This window comes from Sciurus vulgaris, assembly GCF_902686455.1.
Source record: "Sciurus vulgaris genome assembly, chromosome: 1".
NCBI lineage: Eukaryota > Metazoa > Chordata > Mammalia > Rodentia > Sciuridae > Sciurus > Sciurus vulgaris.
The window spans coordinates 186,709,203-186,722,400 of NC_136461.1; positions in this window are offsets into that span (position 1 = coordinate 186,709,203).

The window sequence follows — 13,198 nt, forward strand, 5'->3', positions numbered from 1 at the left end:
CAATTGGTTATTTTTAATACTAGAAACCTGTGCTTGATACATCCCATTTTAAAAATATGTTTAATGAATAGATCAATGAAAACAATTGGTCTTTATAGTTAAATAACTAGAGATCAGAAAGAGAACTTTTCTTATCACTCAACAGAAAACTTTTATGTGTGCTTAATTTATAATACATATATAACCTCCTGACATAATCATTTCTCTGCATGTAATGTAAAAATTCTAAACATTTTTAAAAAGTAAGAAAAGTCTTTATGTCTCAAAAATCTACAGATTTATTATGTTATATAGATTATATACATACATATCTATATATGTATACAGATCTATTATGTTCTTTGAAAAATTAGAACATCAAACAGGTTAAAACTTGAAGAAATTGGGAAAATATTATCAAGTATAATATACTAAGAACAGTGATTATCATTTTAATTATGATACTAAAAGCACTAAAACTGTTCTAATCCCCTTGAACAATAACATCTCTAATGATTTCATTTTGTAAATAATCAATACCTTACTGAAGAAAGCATTTTCCAACTGAAATCATGTATTGCATACCTTCAATTTTGCAAAATCTCTTTCACATTAAATAAACAAAATTATCATTAAACTTTTGCAAGTTTACTTTAACCACTTTAGATAAGTGGTATGAATAATCAATTCAATCAAAATATAACTTGGTAAGGAAGGCAACATCATTTGAGGCTTTAATGAAGTTACCAAAGGGTTTAAATAATAATATTTTTCATTAGTAATTTGTAATTGTATAGTTTTATTTTCAGTAAAATATTAAATTTATGAAAAACTCTGCCTCTTCTATATCAGGGTAACTAATTTATAGTTTGGTTTACAATCTATATATATTTAGAATACTTTGTGTTACTATTACCCATAGTGCAATGGACTGAATGATTCTGTGTTCTTTCAAAATTCAGATCTTGAAATCCTAACCCTCAATGTGATAGTATTAGGAGATGGGAGCTTTGGGTGATAATTAGTTCATAAGGGGAAAGTCTTCAAGATGGGATTAATACCCTTATAAAAGGGACCTTGAGGAGCTTTCTCATCCTCTTTCAGCTTGTGAGGATCCAGGTAAAGAAAGTTATTTGCAACACCAAAGATTGAGCTGACCAGAACCTAACTATGCTGAGGTCTTGACACTGGATTTACAGACTCTAATGTAATATGAAATAAATTTTTGCTAATTTATAAGCCAACCAATCTATAGTATATTGTTATACCTGCTTGAACAAAGACTCATAGCAAATGCTTCAAGAACTCTCTTTCTCTTTCTCCATTTTTCTTGTAATGTTGCAGTACCAGTTTGCTGATCTGGACAAAACATGTTCTGTATTATTGTAATTTGACTGGCCTTAAATATTCCACGTGTCTGCATTGCCTTCTATTTTTGTTCATTGTGGCTAAAGACTGCATCACTCTTCTCCTACTGAAAAGTCCTCTAAATATTTCTTAATTGAATATTCCTTCTTTGAAAATATCAGAGATTAAGAACACTCAAAGATTTAAAAACAATCAGGAGGTCACATATATTGGAAGGTATTTGCTGATTGGATTCACCAATCCATGATGTTCTCTTAAAAGATGACCCTTCTCTCTTCTGTTAAACTCTGTCTCTGGCGCTATGTGACTTTCTGTGGCCAAGGTTTACATATGAGCAGGAGTTGACAGGAATGTTGTGTGTAGTTGAAGTCCTTGATAATTTTATATTGCTAATACATATATATGAGTAAAATAAATGGTAAGTTATTTCAAGATAGCATTACCTTGTTATGGTAGGTAATATTTTGAAATTTACAATGTGTTGCCTTAACTTCGTGTGTTTTAATAAAAGCCTGCAACCTTAATAAATCATTATTCTGAGTATACAATGTGCAAATCAGGATTACTAAATGCCCAGAGTTGAAGGTTAGCTGTATCAACTCTATTAGTAAACTTATTTCATTGAAAATACCAGTATTAATAATCCTGAGATTTGCTTGTGTTTCTATTCCTAGAGAGTAGAAAAAAGTAGTTCTGGCTTTGGTCAGGGTTACATTATACAGAAAAGATTGAAACACATTGAGTAGAAAATGAAGGTTTACCTACACCATTTATGTCAGTTCAAAAACAACTGGTTATTGTAGACCATTCATCCAGAGTTTCATTCAAATGGAATCTTGCAAGTCTCTCTCTCTCTTTCTCTCTCTCTCTCTCTCTCTCTCTCTCTCTCTCTCTCACACACACACACACACACACACAAATTCCTATATGAACAAATGTAGAAGTCCCTAAAAAATATCTTTGTGATATGGGTGGCAAAAGAGGAAAAGAATCATTTTTTTAAATATCAAAAATATAAGACTAAAGGTAAAAAAGGAGGTGAGAGTATGTTGTTACATAAATGCAAAGATTCTGAAGCATATTTAATAAAATATGAAGTGATTGAAAGCAAAGCAGCCCATTTGACATCAGGTGAACATCTGCATTACCTGCATTTGGACTGTTCTGTGAAGGCAAATTGTCCGTTATAACCTTTTCTGTCTTTTGATGTTTGTCTTTTATTTCCTGCTGCTTTTGCTCCTTTTAAGCTAATGGGGTTGTCTGATGCTTTGATATTTTCAAAATATTACACATAAAATGTGTTTCTTTGTGTAAAATATGATTCAAAAAAATCAAAATAGAGAAAAAAACCCCAGATGTTTAAAATCCATTAGCTGACTATATCCTAGGGCAAGAACTCTGCTAGGGCTGCTATTATTTAGGAGATTAGAGATGAACATAGTGCAATATGTGGACAGAAGAGATATATATCCCTGAGACTGGAGACACTAAGTAACATTCCTCAAGAGGGTTGCTTGAACTGAGAATTAAAAAAATATTATATATATGTGTATTCTAAATAATACAATTAAATTATATCAGGATTCATACAATTATATACTTAGATGTCATGAATAAATCTTAAATTGAACAAGTCTAAAATAGGTATTAATTTCTCTCTCCATGAATGTTTTTCTTCCCATTTATTTTGGCTCTAACTAGACATACCAATGTATTCTTTTTTTCCCCTTCCAAATATCACCATTTTGTTCAATCCAATAGAATCTTTTCTCTTAAGCTTCCAAAATGTATATTCAATTCAGCCATTTCCATCTTCTTCATTGTTGCCTGCTAGAAATGGCATAATTCTGACCCAGCCTACCACTTCAGTAAGTCCTGCTGAACAATCTGATTCTATTCTTCTTTTTTTTTTCAGTTTATTTCATATTCATCACCCAGTGACAATATCATCTAAAAATAAATCAAAATATGACTCTTCTCTGATATGACATTTAGGAAAAAAATCCAAATTCTTCACTATACCTGTGAAGTTCTATAGGAGATGGACCTACTACCTCCCCAAGTTCATATTATGCTAGTCTTCCCTTTGTTCACAGTAATCCAGTAATCCACAGTAACCAGTAATGGTTAGTGGGCTAACCATTCCATCACTCATACTTAATACAATTTATCCTTAGGGATCTAATCCCTATACTTTGAGTGCTTTGCCTCCAAATCTTCACCCGATTGTCTCATTGTTTTCATTCAAGTGCCTACTTGTCCACTGAGATGCAAATGCCTATTGCTTAAAGAATTTGCCCAATCACACTAAAGTCAACTCCAGAGGCTGAGCAGGCAGTTGAACAATTACTCTTATTTAACTTCATTTTGTAAAATTCCTATCTCCCTTCATTTTCCTTCCCTTCTTTCTTGATTTTTGTGGTGGATATATGACTCCACCCATTTGAGAAGATCCATAGAACTATACACATTATCCTACTCCATTTTTTGATGCCTTACCAAAAAATCTAGGATGGGAAATTTACCAAGAAGAGAAATTTATTGGCTCAGTTCTAGATCCTGGGAAGCCTAAGATCATGGTCTGGCAGGTTTGGTGAGTGATGAGGCTATTCTTTTTCCAGGATGACACCTTGCATCTGTGTTCCAAAGAGGAGAAAGAATGAATCTTCACATGGCAGAAGATGGGAGGGCCAGAGAGCAACTGAGAGCAGAATTCATCTTTTTTATCCTAGCACCCATGCCACCCATAAGGGTGAATTCTTTATGACCTAATCAACTCTTAACGTTCTCATCTCTTCATATTGTTACAATGGCAATTAAATGTCAACATTAGTTTTGGAGGGAACAAAAAATGCAAGCCATAGCACACATCAAATAGTGTATTTTACTCTAAATTAAATTTTACTTAGTAAAAAATTTTACTTAGTAAAAAAGTGATATGGACAGTCCTTGGAATATTTGTGTGAAGAGGTTGAGCTATCTGTTTTAAGTTTCAAAAAGATAATTTGTAAATTGGTTGGAGACTGAGAGGTGGGCAGTCTGACAGAACAATTGAAGCCAGTTGGGAAACTACTTAAGTGGTGAAGGCACACATATTGAAGACTTGGATGGTGGTAGCATGAATAGCACAAAAGTGAACTGATACAGGTATGTTTTAGAGGTTGAATGACAGAATATGTTGATAAATGAAGAATGTGTGAGGTGTTATGTAAACAAAGAAAGAAAAAAGTGGCTATTTTTGTTCATCTTTGACCTTTTTCTATGTTGTTTGCTATGTCTTTTCCATGAGTTGTAATCTGTTGGCAAGGAGAGAAGGAAAAAGATAGCAAGCCTTACCTAGTGGATGGCATTGTTTTCCACTCCATTCTTCTAACCAATAGGATTATCTACTTTTTCTCTCATCTTTTGGGGAACTTTCTCCAGACCTTTCACTTTGAAGGCACTATAGTCAAGTAATTGAATATTTAGCAGCTTTCTGGGTTCTCATGGGTCTCATTGAATTTCAGTATGGCTATTCATGATGAATGAATCTGTATCAACTCCAGTTAGACGGGTGTGCGTGCATCCATGTGTGTGTTTAAAATTCTACCTAGAGTGCCTGAAAAATTTTGAAACCATTTATATTATCACTGAACTTTTGCTCATTTTCTCTTAGCTTGACATAAGATGATGGTTTCTGTGTAATCTAAAGTCTCTGTCTTTTCTTGTTTTCAATTTTATTCTAAGAATATTCTTTGTGAATTTTACTGCTGTAACAATTCTAATTTCCTAGTTCCATGTAACATTCTATACCATTATGAGGACAGATTTTTGAGGCATTGTATCAAAGACATTGGCCACTTATTTTCCCATAGCTGTTTTATTTGAAGGTGAAGAGGAGTTCAAAAGAGAGAAATTCATGAATAATGATATTTAAGGATAAGGACCAGTCCCATTAGATTAGTGAGTGACTTATGCTTTGGGTTGAAGTTTTCTTTCTCTTGCTGCACTGTCAGATTGCTTGCTTCGCAAACTCACAGCTCATGTTCTATCTCAAGAAGATAGCAGTCATAGGAGAGAGCTGTGCTGCATATGATACAAAGGCAGGAAGGGAATGCCTTAAGTTTAGGAAAAGCTGGGTGTTTTGCTTCACTGTTACTTATGCCACTCTCTCCTTGAATACCAAATGCTTCTTGATCTGAACCTTCAAGGTAGGCATATTCCTCTTAGACTTTTGAGTATTAAAAAATTATGTTTGAAATCATATTCCGTATTCCTGGCACATTAACTACAAGATGGTTTCTGTTGATATGACTATGAGCTAATCACGACTATGTACCAATGCATTCCAGAGCATTGAAAAACTCGGAGATAAACCAAATTTAGGGATATGCATCAATACTGTACAAAATAATTTTTCTTAAACATGGTTCATACAGAATGGATCTGAGATCTTAAAATAATCAAGTTTTAGATTCCTTGAGAGTGACACTTAGTTTGGTATACAAACAAGAAGATGATAGTTTTAAATCTGTAAAAACCAGAGCTCTCTAATATGATGAAAGGGTTGCATTTTTATCCCTCCACTTTGTGAGGAATAAAACCATTTCCCAACCCCTTTCAAGGCTGCAGTCCACCAAAACTCACCCTAAATGCAAAAAAGAAATGATTTTTATTTGGTGTATTTTAATACCAAACTTGACTTTAAAATATTTTTTAGAAGGAAGTACACCTAACATATGGTGTTTGAATTGGTTGAAACTTTCAATTCATTATGCTTTAATATCTCACTATTTAGCTAAATATTATCTTCTGTTCAGTTCTATTTTTACCATCATTGTTCCTGACTGCCCGGTACCTCTTGATGCTTTCTTTTATCTTCCTTTCACTATAAAATTTAGATTGACAGAGTACATTATACTTATTCTTCCAAACAGGTATATTTTGAATCACATTTGTTCTCAGAATATTCTATCCTGTTTATATTGTTTTGCCTTTTCAAGCCCCATTAGCTCTGGCTGAAAAAATTTTTTGCCTCATTTCTGCCTTTTTCCAAGTCTCTTTTGCTCTGGCAAATTCCTACTCAAGTAGGCATTTCTCTGAAAACAACATCTCTAGGTCACTCATGTTGTTTTTGCATTTGCTTCCCTTAAAGTTCCTATCCCAGTAAACTGAGCAATAATTTTTTTACTTTTCTAAATCCCTCCCTAAATTGAAGATGATTTCATACCTTGTAAGCATTGCACTTAGCAGAGATTCAAAAAGTGTTTTGAATGACTGCAAGAAACAATAAGCAAATTGTTAAAGAATAAATTAATTTTAAAGAATGGAGGAGGAAAAACAATCAGTCACAGATGTCAACAGTTTGCTACCTTATTGGCTATGTGTTGAACTGAAATGCCAGCACTTTGGAGTGGGGAAGAAAAGAAAAAAGAAAAACAAAACAAAACAAAAAACCAGATGTACTGAGACTCAATCTAAAGACTTAATACAAGAAAACCTGTTTGGGACACTTATTTTCTGGAATCATTCTGAAATGGCATCTTTAATATGATCTCAATGAAGAAAGTCACACAGACCAGATATTTTCTTCTTTCTATAGCTGACTGGGACTAAGTTAATAGTTCATAGTGTGATGAGAAAAGGAATCAAATCAGCCCTAAAATTCTATTCTAATATACAAGTTGATTAAAAGCCAGGGATGAATTTCCACCTTTCAAAGGATTCTCTGATCAATCTAAAATAGCATGCATGAAAAGGGATTCAAAGAAAATTGGCATTATGAAGTTATTAGAGATGGATGCTCTGGGTCATTGAAAGTACAAACTTCCCTTTCCACAAACTTCCTGCTTTCATGATGTTTAGAAGTTTAATTAATCTTTTCTCATTATTACTTCAGATTTTTTTCTTCCCTGTTTTATTTCTAATTCATTTGAGGATATAAATCACACGTGATGAGAGAATTTAAACTGCCATGAAGTTGATATCCAGAGCAGGGCACTTTATTTGAAATCACTTTTCCTTTATAAATACACTCCTCCCTCAATTCCCCCTTATTTTTGCAAACATTTGTTGAATCTCTATCACATACCACATACACCTGTTATACTATACCATATACTATACCATGGATCATTAAGTACATTTTAGGTAGAACTTACAAAATATTCAAATTTTGTGTGTGCGTGTGTGTGTGTTGCAAATCCATAGTGACTTTGAGAAAATTTTGTTTTACCACTTAGTCATTTTGCTGATTGATGGGATTTGGAGTAATATAGAAAAATAATCAATTTAATATAAGGAGACAACTTTCAATTTGTATATAGTTAACTTAAAATTCAGAATCAAAGTCTAAGGAAAACCAAAGAAGGAAGGGAAGCAGAGCAATGAATAAAAATATAAATGCTAGAACATTTTGAGAAGGCTATTGATGTATTTAAAAATAATTTTCTAAAAACTTATTTCTACAAGCAGAGGCACATAGCAGTCCAAATTTTAACACCAATAGTTAAGTTTCTATATGTACTTTTACCTATGAAGCACAGAGAATTTTGGCTAGACAACTAGATAATTGATAGACAACTTGTGCTCTTGAAATTATATTGGTGAACTGTCAGAAATAAATGAGATTGGATTCATTTAATTGCTAGTGGTTATGGTTTCTCCTGAACTCCACAATCTCTTTTGTAATGACTCTTGGTTACCTGTGATAAACATTTACGACAGTGGCAAACATTTACATGACTGACTTAATTAATACAAATAATACATTATTAGATCAGAAAAATCTAATTACCATTTGTAATGATGTCATCATTGGTCTTGGTTTTATTATCCATGTGTTTTGGTCTTCTAGAGTACAATGTTTTAGAAAGATACATGAATCAGCAATAAACCTTAAGAGTGAGCTTTGATATATATGACTATGATTTAAAGAATAACCTTAAGATTTCAATTTCTTTTCAATAAACATATTTGTCATTGAGATCTTATGTGAATATTATGAAAGAATATACGTTGAAGAGCTCTAAACTTAAAGGAACTATTTAAACTAATTACTAGCTTTGTGTTCTAATGCACTGGAATTGCATGCTTCTAGGTTTTCCATTTCAACTTTTTTGGCAATACCAATAAGTTCACTCACCATAATTAATGCAAATGTTTAGAAAAGCCTTAGAAATGGAAACTTCAAATATATTTTGAATACAAATATGTAAAATTCAATGAAAATGGAATATTTGAATATGTTCAGAGATGAGATTAGCCTACCATTTTAAACTCATAAATTCTGCTTATTTGTATGAATGTTTCAAATATTCACCTCATTCAACATAAATGGTACTATATTCCTAGACTCTCACAAGTAAGCAGAAGTAAGCCTGGATCGTGATGTCTTACCACATGATAGTAATCACATGCTGGAAATGACCATCAAGCCCAGGAAGTAGATTGAATTTTTTGTAGGTTTGATAGCTAACTGGAGTAAAGTGTTTCATATGTTTGTGTGTGTGTGTGTGTGTACACGTGTTGTTTTACCTATCAGCATTAAAAATAATCTCAATTTATACTTTTTCTGCTGAAAGATTCAGAAGGAAAAAGATCTAAATTCATGAGTTACCTTACATTCCAGATGCAAAGGGATGAGCAGGACCCTTTGCTGGCAGGTGTGCCTGGGCCTGGCAAGGTCCATGCAGAAGGGATAATGGGGATTCAGATTTGAAATTAGAAGGATGGTAAAATGGGGTTAAATTTTCACATTATCAGTATAACAGTGTTTGTACTAGTTCACTTTCTACAATTTTCCCTTTCCTCTTTGCCTTAACTAAAATTTAAGAATTCTCTGAAAATTATTTAAAATTACCTTCCTCCTTTTATCTTTTCAGTTCAATAGTTCATTATTTTCATAATAATCAGTATCAACATCTGTAAAATATTTCTTATAGAATTTCTGTCAATAAGACTCCATATATATTTTATCCTTATCCTAATGCCTATATTATAATGTTTAGCATTTAAAACAAATAGATAAAATTTTTCTGGAACAAATAAACTGTTTGTTAAACAACAATGTTTAATGAAGGCAATGCTAGATTTCCATTGGACTTTACCTTATTTTTATACAGTGTATAACACTTGAAATATATATTCTGTATAAATATATATACTGTATAAACTTAAATTGGAAATTAGGTTGATAAAATTTGAACCATTGCTGGGATAACAAATTTTATCCCAGTTTAAAATACCTATCAGGTTTGATTTCCCAATTTGTTTTATCAAAATATTTTATTTAAGTAATCATGAGTTTTATTTTACCAAGTTTTTCAGAAAGTCAGAATTATAAATAGATAAAGCAATTCAGCTTAATTTTTTCTGATGATTTTTCTTAAGTTTTTGCTGGAATGTGAACTTTTACTGTATAGCAATATTTTTGTGTGAATTTTTATGCATTGGACTATGAAATTCTTATTCATAAACCTTTTTGCTTTGGTCCACCATAATATTACTAACCTTTGCCAGTGTTTCACTTGTTCTCTAGGTATTGATTTTTTTCCCCTTTGAAGAACTCAATTCACGCCAAAAAGTTAATGCTTTAAAATCAATACATTAAGATATGCAGGTAAAGTCTCAACTTCCTCTTCATTTTAAATATGTCCTTACCATTTTTTTCAATAAAAAAAATCACATCTGAAAATATTAACTGAAAGTCAAAAAGGAATAAATACAATAGAAAGTTGCAGAAAGGATAATAGTACATCAACAATTGTTCACAAAAAAACACCATAAATAGCAGTAATGAAAGCAATAATAGTGCAATTGCACAGTAAAAAGGAAAAAATATAGAGGTCAAGAGCACAGCTTGGTCTCATTCTCAGCTGGTAATTTTCCATTAGTCTCCCCCACGCATCATTCTCTTCTTTTGAGGAGGTGAATTATTCAAGGTGTGGGAACAAGTCATACCTAGAAAAGACTTCGCTGCACTTAAAATAAGGCACTTGATTGCTGTTACCTGAAAGGGCAAACACTCCGATCCTGTTCACCCATTCTTGTACTCTTGTATTTTGTCCAGGGTAAATGGCCTATAATCCATATTTTGTGAAAATAAAATCTTAATTTTCTATTATAGGGTTTGTATGGATTTGGAAATATATTTCTGGATTTAAAAGTTATTTATTGTTTTACCCCTTTTTGAAATTTAGAGGATTTTTATCTTGTAGAAATTTTTTGTCTGGTTATATTTCTATATAAAATTTCTCTCTCTCTTACACACACACACACACACACACACACATTCTTTTAAAGTTCAAAACAATTGTCTAGAAGAGAATTAAAAATATACTCTATTGCATAAAATATACTGATGTGGTAGCTGGGAAGGGGAGTTGAGAAAAATTTTGCAGAGAAAACCTTTAAGAATTATGATTTCAAGTTGGACAGTGGTAGAAGTAAAAAAAAAAGAAAGAAGAAAGGAGAAAAGGTTTCTTTTTTCAGCACTGAACCTGCAAAGTCATGTCAAGTACAAAGGATTTGGAATGTCAGCATCCTGATTAACCCAGGTTGCCTGAATTCTAATCTCTTAAAAAGTGATTTTTCCCTTCTTACTAAAGCTCTGCTTTTTTTGCTATGGATAAAATGTTCCACTTTTAGTGTAGTCTTGCTAAATTTTTTCCATGGTTGTATGCAGATTCAGATCAACTATAGGTACAATAGGAATCTCTAGATTTATAAAGACTGTAAAGTATCATTTTTCTCAGAGTGATCTCCACATCCCTCTGTGGCATTTCTTCTAAGGATAAGATTTCTCACTCCGTGTAAGGGATGAAAGTCATAGAAATAGAGCTACTGAATTAACTGTAGAGGGCTAATCATGCCATGCATGTACACTTAGTTGGATCAAAATACTCAAGTAAGTAAGTACATGGGTTTTGATTCTAGGCTATGTGTCCATCATCTTCCCTAAGATGCTGTAATCACGTGATGGTCAAGTTTATCAACCTTAATAGGAACTATATTATTCCTTTAGAAGTAAACTCGGCTAAATCAAAGAAATTTGAAATGTTTTCTTTTAAAAATAAAAAAAAACAATGTGTTTTCTCTCTTTAGAAAGAGTTCTATATATTCTGAAATTTCTGAAAATATGCTTACATATTTTTTTCTCCTGTTGTTTTTGCTGTAATGAAAGCATTTACCAATGTTTACCTAAGGAACTGACAGCATATAAACCAGGAAATATTTTTCATCAATTATACTACTTTTCAAAACTTTTATAAATCGATTGAAAATTGTTTAGTGTTTTTAATTCACCATATTTAATTCCATTTATGTTACCCAAATTGCTCTGTTTTTAAAACGTTCTCTTCTGAGTGATAGTAATCCAGGATACAAGTCAACCTGTTTCAATCTCTAAATCAACTCTATCTCAGCAGTTCTCAATTTATACTGAGAAAAAAACAAGAAGTAATGGACTTAACTGAAGCATGAGTGATGTAGGTTAGATAGGGAGAAGAAATTCCTGACAAAAGGATTTTAAAACCTTGAGATGGATTATGGAGGAGAGTTACACAAACTCTCCTTGATTAAGGTCTTAAAAATGATATATATTTTATATCTTTCAGTGAAAGGTCTAAGACTCTGTTACTTAGTAGAGATGTCCTTGAATATGCCCCTAAAGCTATATAATTATATAATATTTTAAAATTCATGTTTTGCATTTAAGAGAAAATAATTTGCTTTATTAGCTACTATAGTTTATTGCTTTCATATATGGTTTATTTAATAGAGTTTGAGTTTGCTAGTTAACAGAATTTAAGCTGAAAAAATTTACAAGTATTTCTGCTATATTTTATTTGAGTAACTGATTTCATGTTTTCAAAAGAAACATTTAAATATCATGACTATTAAAATGGATTTTACAACATCATGACAAAACCCATAAATATTTGTATTTTTTCTATCAAATACAATTCATATGAAATTCTCTATTGTGATTCTTCTGAATTATAAATGGTACAAATGGCTTATAGAATACCTCTCAATAATTAAATACTCTAATTAGAATCTTAACTTCATTGGAAACATGATCAAGATATTTCCTCTGCTGTAATGTATTTGTTTAGAGGTTTGTCCTCTCGCGATTTCAGAATTCACAATGAAAATGGTGTTGGATAAGATGATCTCTAAAGCCCCTGTAAGCTCTGTGATGGTCTGATTGCAAGTAATGTCAAAAACAAGACCTATGTGGAAAGAATTGAAATTTTCTGATCCTCCACTTTTCCTTTGTTCCCTCAATGAAAACTCTGCTTTGTATTTGGAGCTTAGTTATATAGGAAGCAGAAAAATTAGAAATTGCTGATTTCCTGTTCTATGTTCTACATGAACACCACACGATTGAATGTATGAAATTTAGAAACTATGGGACTTAAATCATTGATTACCTAAATTACTTAAATCATTGTTTGCTAACAATCCAATGTGATACTTCTTATTCCTCTTAGCATATTCAGATAATTAGAATTTTCCCAAAGGTTATCATTTAATGAATACCTAAAATGTCCAGAAAGGAATAATAAATTGATATATCATTTAATAACAGAGAACCCAGAGACTTTATATCATCTTTAGGTTTATTTCCACATAGAAAAGTCACATTTGAAAAAAATTAAGAAAAACATCCTCATACTAAGTCTATATGATTATGTGCTCCCTATGACTTAGGCATGGGTAGAATGGAAGGGGCACTAAATTCACAAACATCTATGTGTGTATGTGTCCACACACTTGTGCGAGCCCACATACATGTAAATACCCACATTACTGTTAACAGAGGCTTATGAAGTGCTTGTTATATCAAGTGACTTCTTGGAATATCTGT